This window comes from Lepisma saccharinum, chromosome 11, assembly GCF_977018435.1.
Source record: "Lepisma saccharinum chromosome 11, izLepSacc3.1, whole genome shotgun sequence".
Lineage (NCBI taxonomy): Eukaryota > Metazoa > Arthropoda > Insecta > Zygentoma > Lepismatidae > Lepisma > Lepisma saccharinum.
In genome coordinates this window covers 68,406,259-68,421,042 of record NC_139239.1, presented here as the reverse complement: position 1 = coordinate 68,421,042, position 14,784 = coordinate 68,406,259, and the positions used below count along the sequence as shown (strand labels likewise).

The following is a 14,784-nucleotide window of genomic DNA, read 5'->3' as shown; positions in this document are numbered from 1 at the left end:
GAAATACTATGGATTAGATTAATCTAATAATGATGGGTGGGAGGAGATTACACACAAACGCGCTGACATACGAAATATCCCATGCCCTCTTCGAAGTAAGCAACATGAAATATATTTTCATAAAACTGGCTTAAACGCAGTATACTCGTAATTAGCAACTTGAATAGCCTTCGGACACCAAAGTGAAAATAATTCAATATTTACAATAAAATAAATAAAGTCAATTTACTTTAAGTAGGGTAGATTCCATGTGAATCATTAGACGTTCCTATTACGTTTGATTGGATGATTAACTAACATAAAAGATATGCGCAGTAAGTAAAATTGTAAAACAAATGAAAAAAGCATAAGCAATGCTTTGACATTAAACATAGGTGGCGCCAGGAGGCGCGACGGGTACTTGAACACCCTCGTTAAAAAACCCAGCAGTCCTTTCTGCACCCCACATTCCTTCGGTAATAATAATAATATCTGACCATTCCATGTCAAATCAACAAAGATCCTCAAGCTTACATTTTTTTTATTCATTTGAAATTTGGTACACTGAAAGGAACACCAGAGGTAGTGAAATATGCAAATTTGCAGATCTACATCTTTGTATTTCCGAAATACTTGGGTGCTAAATGTGCCGTCTTTTTTCAACATCTTGTTAACTATAAATGGCACTTGAGCACTGACTGAGAAAATTAAAAGTATCTATTCTCCGTGGAATCTAACTCGTAATATCTTTAATCATTTTAATAAGTATCCATGCTAGTATTCTTACGAACAAGGGCGGATGAGTTGTTAACCGTAACGGACTGGTATTAGGAAGGCTGCAGGTTCAAATCCCGTAGCCAGCAGACCTTACTAAGGTATTTATCCACGTGGATTTCCCAGTAGTTTCATGCTGATTCTGGAATTGTACTTTGAATACAGGTCACGTCTTCTCTCTCAGGTTACCTATCGTCCGCTGCTTCCCAACTTCCAAGTAGACATGTTTCCGATATTTCATCTGGTGTTGCATCAGCCGTCAAGTCTCATTGTCGCAGTTCACATCAAACAGCACAAATTTTCTGGTGAAATAAACAAAAATCATTTGTTCGCGCAACAAGTACTTAACAAGAAACCAAAACTAAATGGATAGTTACGATACAGAGTAGCTTTTAAGCTGGAGGTTCAGATTTAGTTTTAAAAAAAATCGAAGAGCAAATATTTTGGAAGCTGTAGTTGGCAACTCTGCCTGTGTAAGAGGCAAGTCCGTGCAGGCAGCAGAGCAAGCAAGTTGCGTGCGAAAGTCGTGTGCTGTGCTGGTGTTGCAAAGTGATTTATTAGTTTGCAATGTGTTTTGATGTTGTCAAGGCGAGAACAGTGTGACAGTGGACGTATTCTACAGACACTTTGTTTTAAGAGTACTGGCAATAGTTTCCAGGATATAAAAAGTAGCCGGAAGTGTCAAGTACCAATTTAATTTTTCGTCAGAAGCTACACCATCATGGTAGGTAAGTAGGAGAACTTCGTATTTATTTATTTTTATTTTTGTTTACTTGCAATGATTTGATTGAGGCGTGCAAATTTAGAGGCTGGAATTTACCGATCGAATTACAATTCTGCCCACGGTTTACTGATCTTCATAGCAGAAGTGGGAGTTGTAGCGCGTGTGAGATAATATGGTAAAATATTCGTATCAGCTTTACCGATAATATAATAGCTAGTGCACTAAACTTGGATTGTAAACGGTGTAACTCTTAACTTTCTGTACTCCTGCTAGAAAGTGGAAAATTTTGCATGGTTTATGAAGATTATGTTGTTTATTAGACTTCCGTTCCGTTGTTTTTAGCACGCGGAGATCTGTTATAGTGAGTAATGTGCGGTAGATACATTACTATTGGGATCTCGGTTATTTCTTATTTGTGGTATTTTTATGTTACATAAAAAATAGAAATTTATAGATTTTTTTTTCAAACGACTTAATTCTTAAAGGAGTTCAGTCTGTCAAGGGCCCCACGACCCCCACCCGCGATTTCACACCTGTGTAGCGATTGACTTTGCAAGATTTCTGGTGGTAGTTTTCTAAATGTCGTTGAGCAAAGAATATAAAATGTTGTCAATGGGGGGGGGGGCAACCCTCCAATAGAATCACATCTGAATTGTGGGATCATTGATTTCCCCTTTTGGCGCAAGATTTCTTAAAAAAGTAATATGGTCAAATCTGAGTGACTATCCTAGAACACACATAAAACAATATTTTGTAGTACCGATTTTCAGCTGTGCCTGCAGGCGAATCTATGGACACAGGTTACACCCACCGTACCTGTGTGTGTTGGGGGGGGGGGGGGGGAGCAGGGGCGGCGCCAGAAATTTTCGACCGGGTGGGCAGAAGCTCCTTATTGATAGATTAGGATGGGCAGTATAAATGTAAGACCATATATAGTATATGTGTATGTAAGACGTATGTATCCCCCTCTCACTTACACTCCCGATTTTCCTCTTACTTATTTTCCCTTTCCTTTTCTTGTTTTTCTCTTTATCTTTTCTAATCTATTGTCGCATCTTATTCCATTTCCTTTCGCTTTGTCTCTGATGGACACAATTATTTCAAGGAAGTGTTTACCCATGCGCAGCCATACATTTTAATCAGTCACATTCTTTCATGCATGTTAATACAGTGAAATAAATGTGAATTAGGTTTAAGCTTGTGTTGCAAATACAAGGCACATACTTGATTTTATGTATTCGGCGACAATGATAGAAAGTGCGATGGTAGACAATCGTGAAGTTTCTCGTAATTTAAATGCATGTTCCTGAGCATAGTATTTTCATCGTATGAGTTTTTGACTGAAAGAGTTTTCTTACTCCTTGGGGGTCACTTTTCTTAGCTTACAGGGTTTGTACAACTGAGAAATCTATCTGAATGTTTGTAGTAGCAGCGATTGGGTGCCAACATTTGAGGGGCAAGGACAATACAATTTTTCTTGGTAGAAAAGGTTTAGCATAAAGAGGCCATAGTGGGGGGGGGGGGGGCAAAAAGTGGCAAAACGTGGCGGGGGAACTACATCCCCCACTTCCCGCTCCTCCTTTGTTCATTGTTTATGAAGTATTCCTAGGCTAATGAAAGGCTATTTTGACAAAATATCACTCATAAGTAATAAAGATTGAAAGTAAGATTGAAAAATTTGTTCAGAATTGAAGAGATTATTAGCTAAGTTGCTATTCGTTTTCTCAACTGTCATGTTACTAATGCGGGAGAAGCAATACACGTATGGTTACATGAACATATTTTTTGATGTGACAAAATTATTTAGGACACAAGGAATTCATCGAAGTTGATCAGCGTGCCAGTAATAATTCATCTATTTTTCATAGATGACTTGGGTTGTATGGTGTGACCATTTCGAACACACTAGAATGTCAACCTCTACCCTGTGCAGCATACCCTGGAAACTTTATTCTTTCAGGGCAACGAGTCCCTAGCACTTTGAACCACTGTCAAAGTAATAATTTATGAGGGTTTGTATTTTGAGTGTCAGCATGTGTTTGTTTTCGCCCCTTCGTTACATTCATCTAATCACCATTGAACCTTATCGTCGTCATTATCAAAATTAGTAGAAAAATGACTTTAAATAAAACAAATCAAACACAGCTTACTCTTCCAAAAATGGAGTTTCATTAGCCCATAGCTCTTAGAAAGTTGAGGTGGTAGTTTCAATTGCACAGCGTATCATTAGTGGATCAAGGCAGCTAATTCTGTGAACAATGACGTTGTTTTCCGAAAGTCTCTAATATTTGTCTCGGCAATCATCCTCTTAAAATGGACGCATCTTCTGTGGTGATAAAATGCCACGTTTGGTGCGAGTTCTTTCTGTATACTTTTCCCCAATGGCATAACTCTGTCGCATTATAATGAAGAAGTCCCGTGTTCGACTCCCCCCCCTCCTCTGGTGGCAGCACAATGCACACTGGTTCGGACTACACGGTAAACTGTAGGTTTAGTCCCGATTAGCCTATCTGAGCATAAAAGTGGGCTTAAAAACAAACTAACAAAATCGTCTTCTGGGTACTTCGTGACATAACTTTTTTCTTTACTTCAGCTGCGTGTACAGATTCTGTTGATATTTTCGGTTGATTAATGTGGGGCGAGGATTTCTAATAGGATAAGCCACTCATTAGTAGATAATTGAATAATTCTGTACAATATTTTTTCCATACATAACTGGTTTATTAAAATTTATTCACTTCAGGATTGTAGTGATTATTGTGATTCCTTCTTATTAGTAGAATGAATATAAAGTTGATATTTCCCATAGCATATTGATATTTGAAGATAACAGGTATATAAAAATTGTAATAAAATAAGAAAAGGGACACTTCTGGAATTTCAATGCAGAGCTAATTAAAACTATATTATACTCTATAGCATACTTAAACCCAAAGGTTTATGGCTGCAGCAACACAAGCCTTCAATCTGTCCCTATTCGGAGCAAGATCAATCCAATCTTTCCCATTCTTGCCGATTTATTTTAGGTCCATCTCAACGTTATCCCTCCATCCTTGTCTTGGCCTTCCCACTGGTCTCATACCATCAGGTTTCCCAACAAGAATCCTGTAAACTATTCTTTCCTCTGCCATTCGTGTCACATGGCCTGCCAATCTAAGTCTTCGTGATTAAATTATTCTAATAATAATTTAAAAAGTCGAAATAAACAATAGTGTTGCCGAAGGAAGTATCGCTAAGATGATGTTTTTATTTGTTTACTTAGAGATTATTTTAACCATACCCAGGCTGGGATTTATATACGTATGTGGAGGCCTGGAGCTGCAGTCCTCAAGTTCAACCTTACCCTGCATAATTTTGAGCCTCCTAAACCTACTAACTGCTTTTAATCATGGAAGTATTCATTTGATCGCAGTTTTTGTTTCAATAGCTCTAGTAGTTGCTTTCACTTTCTAATGACAAAATTGGCTTTTTCTGGGTTGACAATATGTGAACATTTCTAGCATAGATAATATTCACAAGTAAAATATCGAAACATTCTTATAGCTATCTCCAAGTATATGTACTTATTGAATTTGATTGGGTGGGCAATCGGGTGGGCACAGGAATTTTTGGGTGGGCGCTTGCCCACCCGTGCCCACCCCTGTCGCCGTCCCTGGGGGGGAGCTGAAAATTTGACTAAATCAACACTGGACGGAAGATTAACTACGTTATCAATTTGTTGACTGCAAAAGAGATTGATTATAACTGGTAACAGGGTGCCCATCCCCCCAGGCCCATAACCCCCCCCAAAAGGTAGAACATCCCCCCATTTATGCCGAATTAATTACGCAAATTATTTTTGTCAGACAAAATTTGCGGAAAAATATAATACCAGAGGTGCAACCACGAATTTTTGTTTGGGGGAGCAAGTACCAGGATAAACGTACCAATAATAATAATAATATTAATAATGGCTTTATTTATTATTATTATTATTATTATTACTACTACTACGACTACTACTACTACCAGTAGTAGTTGTATCAAAGACGTTATTATCCTCATAAATTACGCAAAAAGGGGGTAGAAATCTGTGCTAAAGCATTTATTTGGAACAAACTATTTAAAATATTTTTCCAACACCGTCAATTTCACATTAGCTAATAATGGAAATCAAGCACACAAACTGTATTTTTTTTTAATGGAGGAAAACTGAATGATAAATGCATTCCGAAGATACATGTGTAACTTCCACGTACAACATGTTTTACCCATATGCAACATAAAGCTACATTAAATAGAAAATACATATGCGAAAAGCTAACACTAAATTGTGTACGTATTGAAAGCTTATTCAATACAAATATACAACACATATTATTTAAATACATTACATTACAGAAAACAAGGGAAATGCGAGCGAAGCGAGCAAGAAAATTTTCAGATCCAATTTTTGCAATTCAAAACAATATTTCACTGGATGCCATGGCATTTTCTCTTTTGCAACTTTTTTTTTTAGATCTTTGGCGCCCATTGCCGACTCCCGCCGTCCCTAGCTACAGCTAGCTCTGAACTTGACGAAAACGAGAAAAGCAGATAATGCGAGCGAAGCAAGCAAGAAAATTTTACAAAGTTAATTTTTATTTATATATAATTTGAAATCGAAGTGGTAATTGCTCCTTTGTGCCCCTCCCCCTTGCAGGTGCCCTTGGCCGTCAATGTTTGTCCCCTCTTGCTACCATAGAATTGACTTCCGTCGAAGGTTGGGGGGGGGGCAATAACCCCCTGCTACCCCTGTAGTTGCGTCACTGTATAATAAAGACATATTTAAGCAATATATGTTTACTTTAGATACTTTAGGCTCATTGCCATTGTTAGTGGCAACCTTATTCTGCACAATTTGTCTGCTCGACTAACCTTGTATCAATGCGAATACCCCAAACCGATTCTAAAGGCATAAGAGGTGGCGTTTCAATTCAACCCTATCGCCGCGATTACCACAGGTAGGTGGAAACTATACATAATAACCAAAACTTAAAATCAATAACAAGTCAAGCAAACGATATGATCCCCCCCCCCCCATTTTTGTGTGAAGATATATAGAATTCGTATAAAATTTTGTTCCCCCCAAAAAATTCCCATGACGCAGGCGCGTCATGAAACCCCCCTGTGGGCACCCCAATCAGTATTATTTTATTCGGGGGCGGAGCAGTTCTTGAATATCAGTTTTAGATTATCACGGCTATTCAGATGCGAGATTGAACGTTAACTTTGAGTGTGGATCCATACGCAGCTGTTGAATAATAGTTTAAACATTAGATTGTTACGGTATTTCTGTAGTGCGGGCAGAGGGTTATCGAACATTAAATTTGGGGGGGGGGGGCAGTTTTTACCGATCTGGTATAAAATTCATATATACTGATCATTATTTGTTATTTTCTGTCATTTAAAGTCGTACATTAGTAATGTGAATGGAAAAATTAAAATTGTTTATTTCATTAATTTTGAGCATGTAAATACATGTATTAGCATTGTAACCTACATTCCTTAGTCAAGGACTTATTTAGGGGAAGGGTCCAGGGGTCCGGACCCCCCCGAAATAATTAGCAAGTACATAAATTAAATAATGAAATTTGTTTATCATTTGTTGTATAATCTATGCTTATTTATTTCCTTTGAACTTACTGGAACGCAAGGATTAGATTGGGATCATGTGACTTTGAAGGACAGTACCAAATAATATTTATGCCTGCTACTACTTATGGTAATATGCAAAAATATTAACCAGGAATTTACTTTTCGTGAACTGGATCTAACATCCCTTTTTGCTATTCAATAAATATTCAATTCTTTATTTATTTGACATATCCTTGCTTTGTTTTTACACAAATTTTTGGTAATCTTGAATATGTGCTGTTATATCTCAATTCTTATGAAGTATTTTTACCTATTGATGCACTAATAACAGTACAATTTTAATTAAATACTTATTAATATTTTAATTATAATTTTATTATTTTAATTAAAACACTATTATTAATATTATTGTTGTTGATAATATTATTATTATTATGATTATTTCTGAGACATTGTTTCGGACCCCTCCGAAATATAGATTCCTGTCCTTGGTCCATGCATGCTACAGTCGACTCAGTGGTGTCACTAATCTTAATCTGCTTGAAATATGTGAAATATACTTAGAGTTGGGCAGGTATATTACTCTATACGTATTTTACATAAATTACGCGTAGTGTGCTAGTAAGTTACCTGGCGTAAAACCTTTCTTTACGTCTGTGTAAAATGTTATTTTCCGATAAAATATTCTACTCAAAACATTTGGAAGAATTCAAATACATAATTCAGTGACATTCTGTATATAAACTGATTCTGTTATAAATCTTATATTAAGTACAATCGCTCAATTTACTTCCTGCTTTAAGAACCAAATATATATTTTTATTTTTTCAACTGAAAAAAAAAAGTTTCACCTTTATCTTGTTTTCCTGTTTTTTGAAATAGAGCCAACCGTGCATCAGTGAGAAAGGAAACATTATTGCGTATGATAGGACTTCTAGGTTTAATTTAACCAAATGATGCCTTATACATAGGGACGTGAAGTTTTAGTTTTATTTTTCCCCTAAATTTTGGTGTTATTTTTTACTGCAATTCGGTGTTATATTTCGCGGTTTAGGGCAAAGTTTGGTGTTATTAATTTAAAATCGGTGTCATTTTTACATGCATTTTTACTGTTTCTTCTATGCTTAGAGATTCACATCGTGTTGGTTCTGGAAAATTTAGACAAATTTTAGTTTTAATGACAAAGATAAATTACGACTTAGCTTTATGAGAAATGACAATTTCTTTCATTTGGAAAACTATTTCATCTCAATAGACACTAAATATGAAATTTTTATTGAATTATAACACCCAAATCTTTGAACACAATCGTTCACATCACATTTCGCTAACAATGCCAAAAAAATCCCTCTGCGACCTCAAAATGCCGTTTTGTGTGTACACAAATACACGCCTGCCCCCTCCCCCCCGCACCCCGAAACACAAAAGTTGCATCTCCCTGAAAATTTTCCCGTTGCTACGAAATTTCCCTTCTGGGAAGACGCCCCCGAGCGAATTCTTTTTCATGACACTGTCGCCTAGTCTGCGCCAAACTGAAAAAAATTAAGCGTGGCAATCCCTTTGAATCGAACTCTATCACCAGCTAGACTACAAAGGACAGATCTAATAGCGGTTGAGGTAGTTCTTTTTGAACAGAAGTAGTACGTATATTATCCCCTTCGCGGCGTTTTTCGCGTTAAAGTTTAAATTCGGTGTTACTTTGAAAAATGGCATAATTCACGATTCCGAAACACCGAAAACTTGCCTCCTTAACCTACCCAAATACATTTTAAACACTTTATTTCGCTTTCCTCAACTTTTCGGCGTTTTCGTTAAAACAAAAACTTCACGTCCTTATATAAACCATGACATGAGTCGTGCATACTTCAGCCGTCAATATATTCGACCTCAAAAATATTCCATTTATATGTATTTATAAGAGTGTGAAATTATATGCACCAACATAGCAAAATGAAAATTTTAAAGTGATTTGTGGGGTTTTGAATTGAACAAGGATATTTCCTACTACCTGACCTTAGGAGGACGGAGGTGTATTTGCGAGGGGAAGGATCCGTGACGTGTACATTTGAGGATACATTCGAGCATCTGACACGAAAACCCAATATTCCCAATAACAGGAGGTTGATATTTCTGACCGAAAAAATATGAGTCATCAGCAGAGCGCGGTTTTGTATGTAATTACATATGCTATTCCTTTCTAAAAACATACCTTGAACAGGAAAATGTCAACGAATTATATGACACATGATTTTGCATACGTTTTGTTACATATTTTCACATATTTGCCAGGATATTACATATTTTATATATTTGCTAATTTACTTTACATAAAACAACATATTTCGGTAATTTTTTCCCTATCATGATCCTTTTCCCTATATTTTCGATCTCTGAAACATGATGATGAAAATTTGTTGCTCGGTGATGCCATATTTTATAATCAATGAGATGCTTAGTGCTTATGGTCACCTAAAATTAACTGCCAGTTCTAAAAACAGTCAGAAGACAAAATAATAATAATAATACGAAGGGAACTGTTATTTATCGAAAGATGTTGGAGTTTCTCCTCCCCCCCTTTTCTGGTTTTATATTTTCATTTCGCTTTGAGGTTTAGACAAAGCACCTAGAAACTTGACATCAGGTGGTCAAGAAGTACAAAAGTAGGTAGTATGTATTTTCATTCGATTCTTGTATCTGTAGATGCTTCGTGTTACAATTTGTTTCGAGAGTTACAAAGAGTTCTCTTACATATTTACATATTATACAATTTGCGATGTTAAAAGTAATTAATAGTTGACAAAATTGGTTTCTGAAATATGTACACGTTGCTGGGCTTTTTTGAGTTTATAAATTTGATACAAATTTCAATTTGAAGAACTTGTGTCCTTAAAATTATGTTGAATATGTTCAAATAAAATATCTAGCAGAATTCTTGAAATTGCTTGGATATTCGATTGTTATTAATATTATATATCCTTTTGATAATACATATTTAGGTACATATTTTATCAATTATTGTTACATTTTTATGTACATATTTTGTACTTTGATATTACATATAAATCCGGGGTCTAGTCATCAGTCACTTGTTGATTGTAACTATTAAAAAAATAACTTCGTAGTCTATGCATTGTTATTATTTTTTAATCAGCATTGCCAAGATATGGTGGATTACACGGATGGCAAGAAGCATTAATCAGGTGAACCGGAAAAATCCTTAGTCTGCTCATAGATAAAATTATATATTCGCCACTACATTAGTATCGTTGAATTGCTTGGAGGAAACTGATTAGCAAATTAACATGTTAAGCAGGAAAAAAAAATCAAAAATTCAGAAGAATTTTTCAACATAATCTGTAGTACCGCCACGATAATAACCATTGAGGAAATTTTAGGGGGTGTTGGGGGTGTGTGGGTGGATAAATCACTGGTAAAAGGGAAGGAGCGGGGCTATTCTGGAGGGGCAAATGCGAGGACCGCCTTTATGGCAATCACCCGCTGTTGTCTCCTCTGTCTACCAAGGAACGTGCGTAAAACATCCAAATAGGCCTGGGCAGCAAGCGGCAACCTTAGAATCCCCTCTCCGAAGCAGCCAGCAGGGTGGGTTTTATCAACAGGGTTGTTAATGGTCCAGAGCCCATACATTCTAATGGGTTTTATTGGGTTCCGGAACAGGACCGAAACCTCTTATCTCGCACAATTACAATTCTGTACAAGTTGCGTATTGTTTCATTTCAATACGGAACTTGGACCCTATATAAAATGATCCAGTAAAAAAAATTCCTGGACCTTATTTAAATTGATCCGAAAAAAAAAGTTCCTGGACCGGATTCATATACTTTACAGGTAGAAACGTTCTTTACTGTCCAGAACCCACTTACGCTTACTGATTTTCTCTCCTGGACCGGAATTGAATTTATTTAAAATTCCTGGACCTTTAACAACTCTGCAAAATAACCGTTCTGCGCAGTGGAGGCGATTGGGTTCCAAAAGTGGGGGGGGGGAGCACTTTACTTTCCCTTGGTAAATAAGTTTTATCATAGTGCAAGGAAAAAGTTGCAAAAACTGGGGAGGGGCAATTGCGCCCTCCCTCGCTCCCCCTCCCTAATCGCAGCCATTGGTTCTGCGCTGTGAATGGGGACCGGTTGTTAGCGTGGCCGTACTCTACAACTACAGTCTGTCTGCAAACTGCAATACTTGCTTTCTTTTTTAATGACAGGTAGTTAAGTAATGCATACATAGAACAATAGATTACGAAGCATGTGTAATATCTAGATTGTTTTAAGGCAGTAACTTACATTTTGTGTACTTCAAGGACGTATTTACAGAGCATTCTAAGGGGTCTGCACCCCCACCCCCGAATTAAATTAGCAAATATAGACTTTACTTTCGTTGTATTATATTGAGCTTAGCTACTTATCTCCGCCTAACTTACATTAAAGTAAGAATTAGGACGAACCAGTTGGATATTAATAGTGAAAATGTCTGCGAAAATTAGTGCATAATCTGAAACTAATAATTTTTTTTGTTATTCCATAAATGTTTAATTTTTCTATTTATTATGAATTAATTTCATTGGTAAAACAGCTGTTTTTATTCAACTTTTAACCAGTGTGCGAATTAAGTTTTTTGCTTTGGGGCGTATTTGTGATTTCCTTTCCCTGGGGGGGGGTAGGTTTTTTAGGTATGCAAATTTTTATGTTACCAGATAGTAAACTCTACTATTGCCTCCCAGTTCTAAGTACCTAGGACGTTAAATCTTATCATGACATTTAGACGTAATTTAGAAACCAGTATATTTACATTCTAAGAAAACCCATACACAAGAAGAGCTATTCAACTCGTAACACCGAGAAAACTTGGCCAAATATCTATTGCGCGTTCAACTCAATGACGGCGAGCGGTGAGAAATGTGATCTATGTTCCTCCAACGAATAGGACTGACAAAATCAACTCTTCTTTTGTACACTTCTGTTCACAGAAAGTGGCACACTCGTTGAGTTAAAGATCAGCTTCGGAGACGATCGAGTGTGGCAGTACAGCCGAAGTAAAGGTTCGGGAAAACAGCACTCTGCAGTGTTGCTTACCACTAAGTCTTTCACCGGATGCAGGGAATTTTCTGACTTGCCGAGTGAAAAGAAACGGTTACAGGAAAGCCTTGAATTTTAATTATTAAAGCAATGCAGTGTCCAATTTTAAAAGAACATGGCAGGAAAAAAATTGGGAAATATTCGAGATACTCAGTATCCCATAACTAATCTAAAAAAAAACTGCCTCAATCCCTTCGCTTCGGAAAAGCTCATATTCATTTGAAAGCAGAGGGGAGTGGATAGTGGATCCATTACATCTTTCCCTAGCTTAACGTAACAGCAATGTCGACGTTCACCAAGACGAGGCGGGTTCGAATTCCGACCTGAGCGTGGGTGTTTTTTGCGATTGTCCCTTCATCAATTTTCCCGTATCATAATTTATCCTCTTCGTCGCGATTAACTAAAAGTGGAAGAAATGCGACGCTAACAAAAAATAAATCAAATTGACATTCAAGATGCGGACGGGAGAAAATAAACAATCCAAGGCAATAAGAATATCTATCACGTCCCGAATGATGTGACTTCAGGATCACTTTCGTTACTTTCTCCTACGTATGCAAACTGCTTTTCTAGCTTGTAATTTGAACACGAAAGTAGGATAATAGACCTCCCGAAATCAGTACAGGCTGGTGAGCGTCTTCATATTTTCCTGAAAAATCACTCCTCTTCGTGGCCCCGGGTTCGATTCCCGGTGGAGGCACATAGTGGTTCGGATCCCACTTTAAACTGTAGGTCCAGTCCCGATTAGCCTTACTGTGCATAAAGTGGACTTAAAACAACAAATCAATCAATCAATCAATCACTCCTCTTCGTCAAATAGTTAGTTTTAAAGTATAATTTTTGTATGTGCCATTGACCAGGGACGTCGGAACTTATTTCGGAGTGGGGGGGGGGCAAGTTCTTAAGTCGACCTACATTTTTCTAAATCTATTTTCATGCATTATATATATAATTAATTAATATAAATTATATTAATAATTATATATTTTATTTTTTATATATTAATGTAATGTATATGGCATTTTAGATTAAATTAGAGATGCTGCTCCCATCGTCCTCTCCGCTAGGTAATATAATTGCACAAACAAGCTCTGATAAATACATTAACCAGCCAATCGATGCTCTGTTGACGTATTGAATTCCATTTATTCTTACTGTTAGCTAAACTGTGATGGTATGTATACATTGGGGCAATACCAGCTTCATTGAGGTACATCACGATTTAGAAGAAGTAATCCCTGTATATCAAAGTTCTTAATTGTCCAAGACTTTTTTATCATATTATTTAAATATAGAAAATTACAATTATAATGAACTTTATATGCTATTTCGAGCGGGATGCATAGTTCCGAAGCACTGAAATTGTCCCCTCTCCCTAGGAATCGAGCCCTGTCCCTTTAATGATAAGACGACTCCATTAGCCACTAGGCTATCATCGTTGAACAGCCAGTTTTTGTAATGTTAAGTTATTCTCGGAATCGTAACTAAATGATAGCAAAAAAACAGTTAAAATATTATACAAGCCATTAAAAATATTCTTAATGCTCCTTAGAACAATTTTTGTTTTCAGAATTTAAAATAGCGAAATGATTCTTCGAAAGGCAGGCAAAGGCAATATTACCCCCACCCCCCTGGCTGCCCCTGCATGGGGGCCATAAAATATACTCAAAGCCTGTAACCAAAATATTTTCAGAAGTCTGAAAAAATCGATTTTGTTCCTTAGTCTGAAGTACAGTGTTCTATACAATCGCACTTTTCTACTATTACGTAAGAGCAAAATCAGGCAGAACAAACCAAGAAATATGTGAGGTTCTAAATTGGTGTTTCTTTTCATGGTTAGACGTTCATTATATTTAATTTTGATTAATTAATATTACCACGTCCTGATTTTATAATTAAATTAATAGTGCATATGAGCTATTTTGATTGAAATGTTTGAACACGAATTTTATTTAGTACTTGCTTAAAATGTAATTTCTATAATTTGGGATATTTTTAAGTGTGTCAAAAGAATCAATGTAGTTATGGAAATTCCGATTAGTTGCTTCAGTGGAACAACCAGGGACATATAATTCCACAATAAACTGTGCACAATCAATTATTTTTATCTGGCACGGGGCATCCTGTAGCACTGGGCCTCGGGAGAGTGCCCGAGTTGCCCCTCCCCGGGTCGGCTCTGCCCCCCCCCCCCCAATCAAGGAAAGCCAGCGTGAGACGAAATGTGGTGCGATGTGTTACCGTGCGATCAATATTTACGTTCAGTTTTAAATGTATACGTTCAAACAAAGGCAATTACCGTTGCACATGTAACTGATTTTTGCGCAATGGCTGAAGAATATGATGATGATCAGTGACGTGCACTGAGGAGTAGCTAGTCTAGCAGAGATAGATCAATCAATCTCAAATCTCTAATTATTTTCAAATCACAATATTTTTTTGTATTGTTGAAGTCACAGTTCATATGCAACACTTTTTTTTTCACGCGCTTCTCGTCCCTCGGTGCGTTCAGCGGGCAAAGCTGGCCTAGCTCGCTCTTCCTCCGCCTCACCAGTTTCAGCTAGAAACTCTACCTCCCTTGCCCCCTCGCCCTCGCCCCCTCTC

General features: G+C 36.9%; 1 protein-coding gene across 1 annotated transcript in view; it reads left to right on the top strand.

Moving 5' to 3' along the window:
* Positions 1–1,304: 1,304 nt before the first annotated feature.
* The window catches only part of LOC145995299 (DNA excision repair protein ERCC-1-like), a 347,987-nt gene continuing 334,507 nt past the window's right edge, over positions 1,305–14,784 (top strand). Inside the window, exon 1 of the mRNA XM_083131901.1 lies at positions 1,305–1,481. The gene's annotated coding sequence lies outside the window, so the exon portion shown is untranslated. The remainder of the gene's footprint in view (positions 1,482–14,784) is intronic.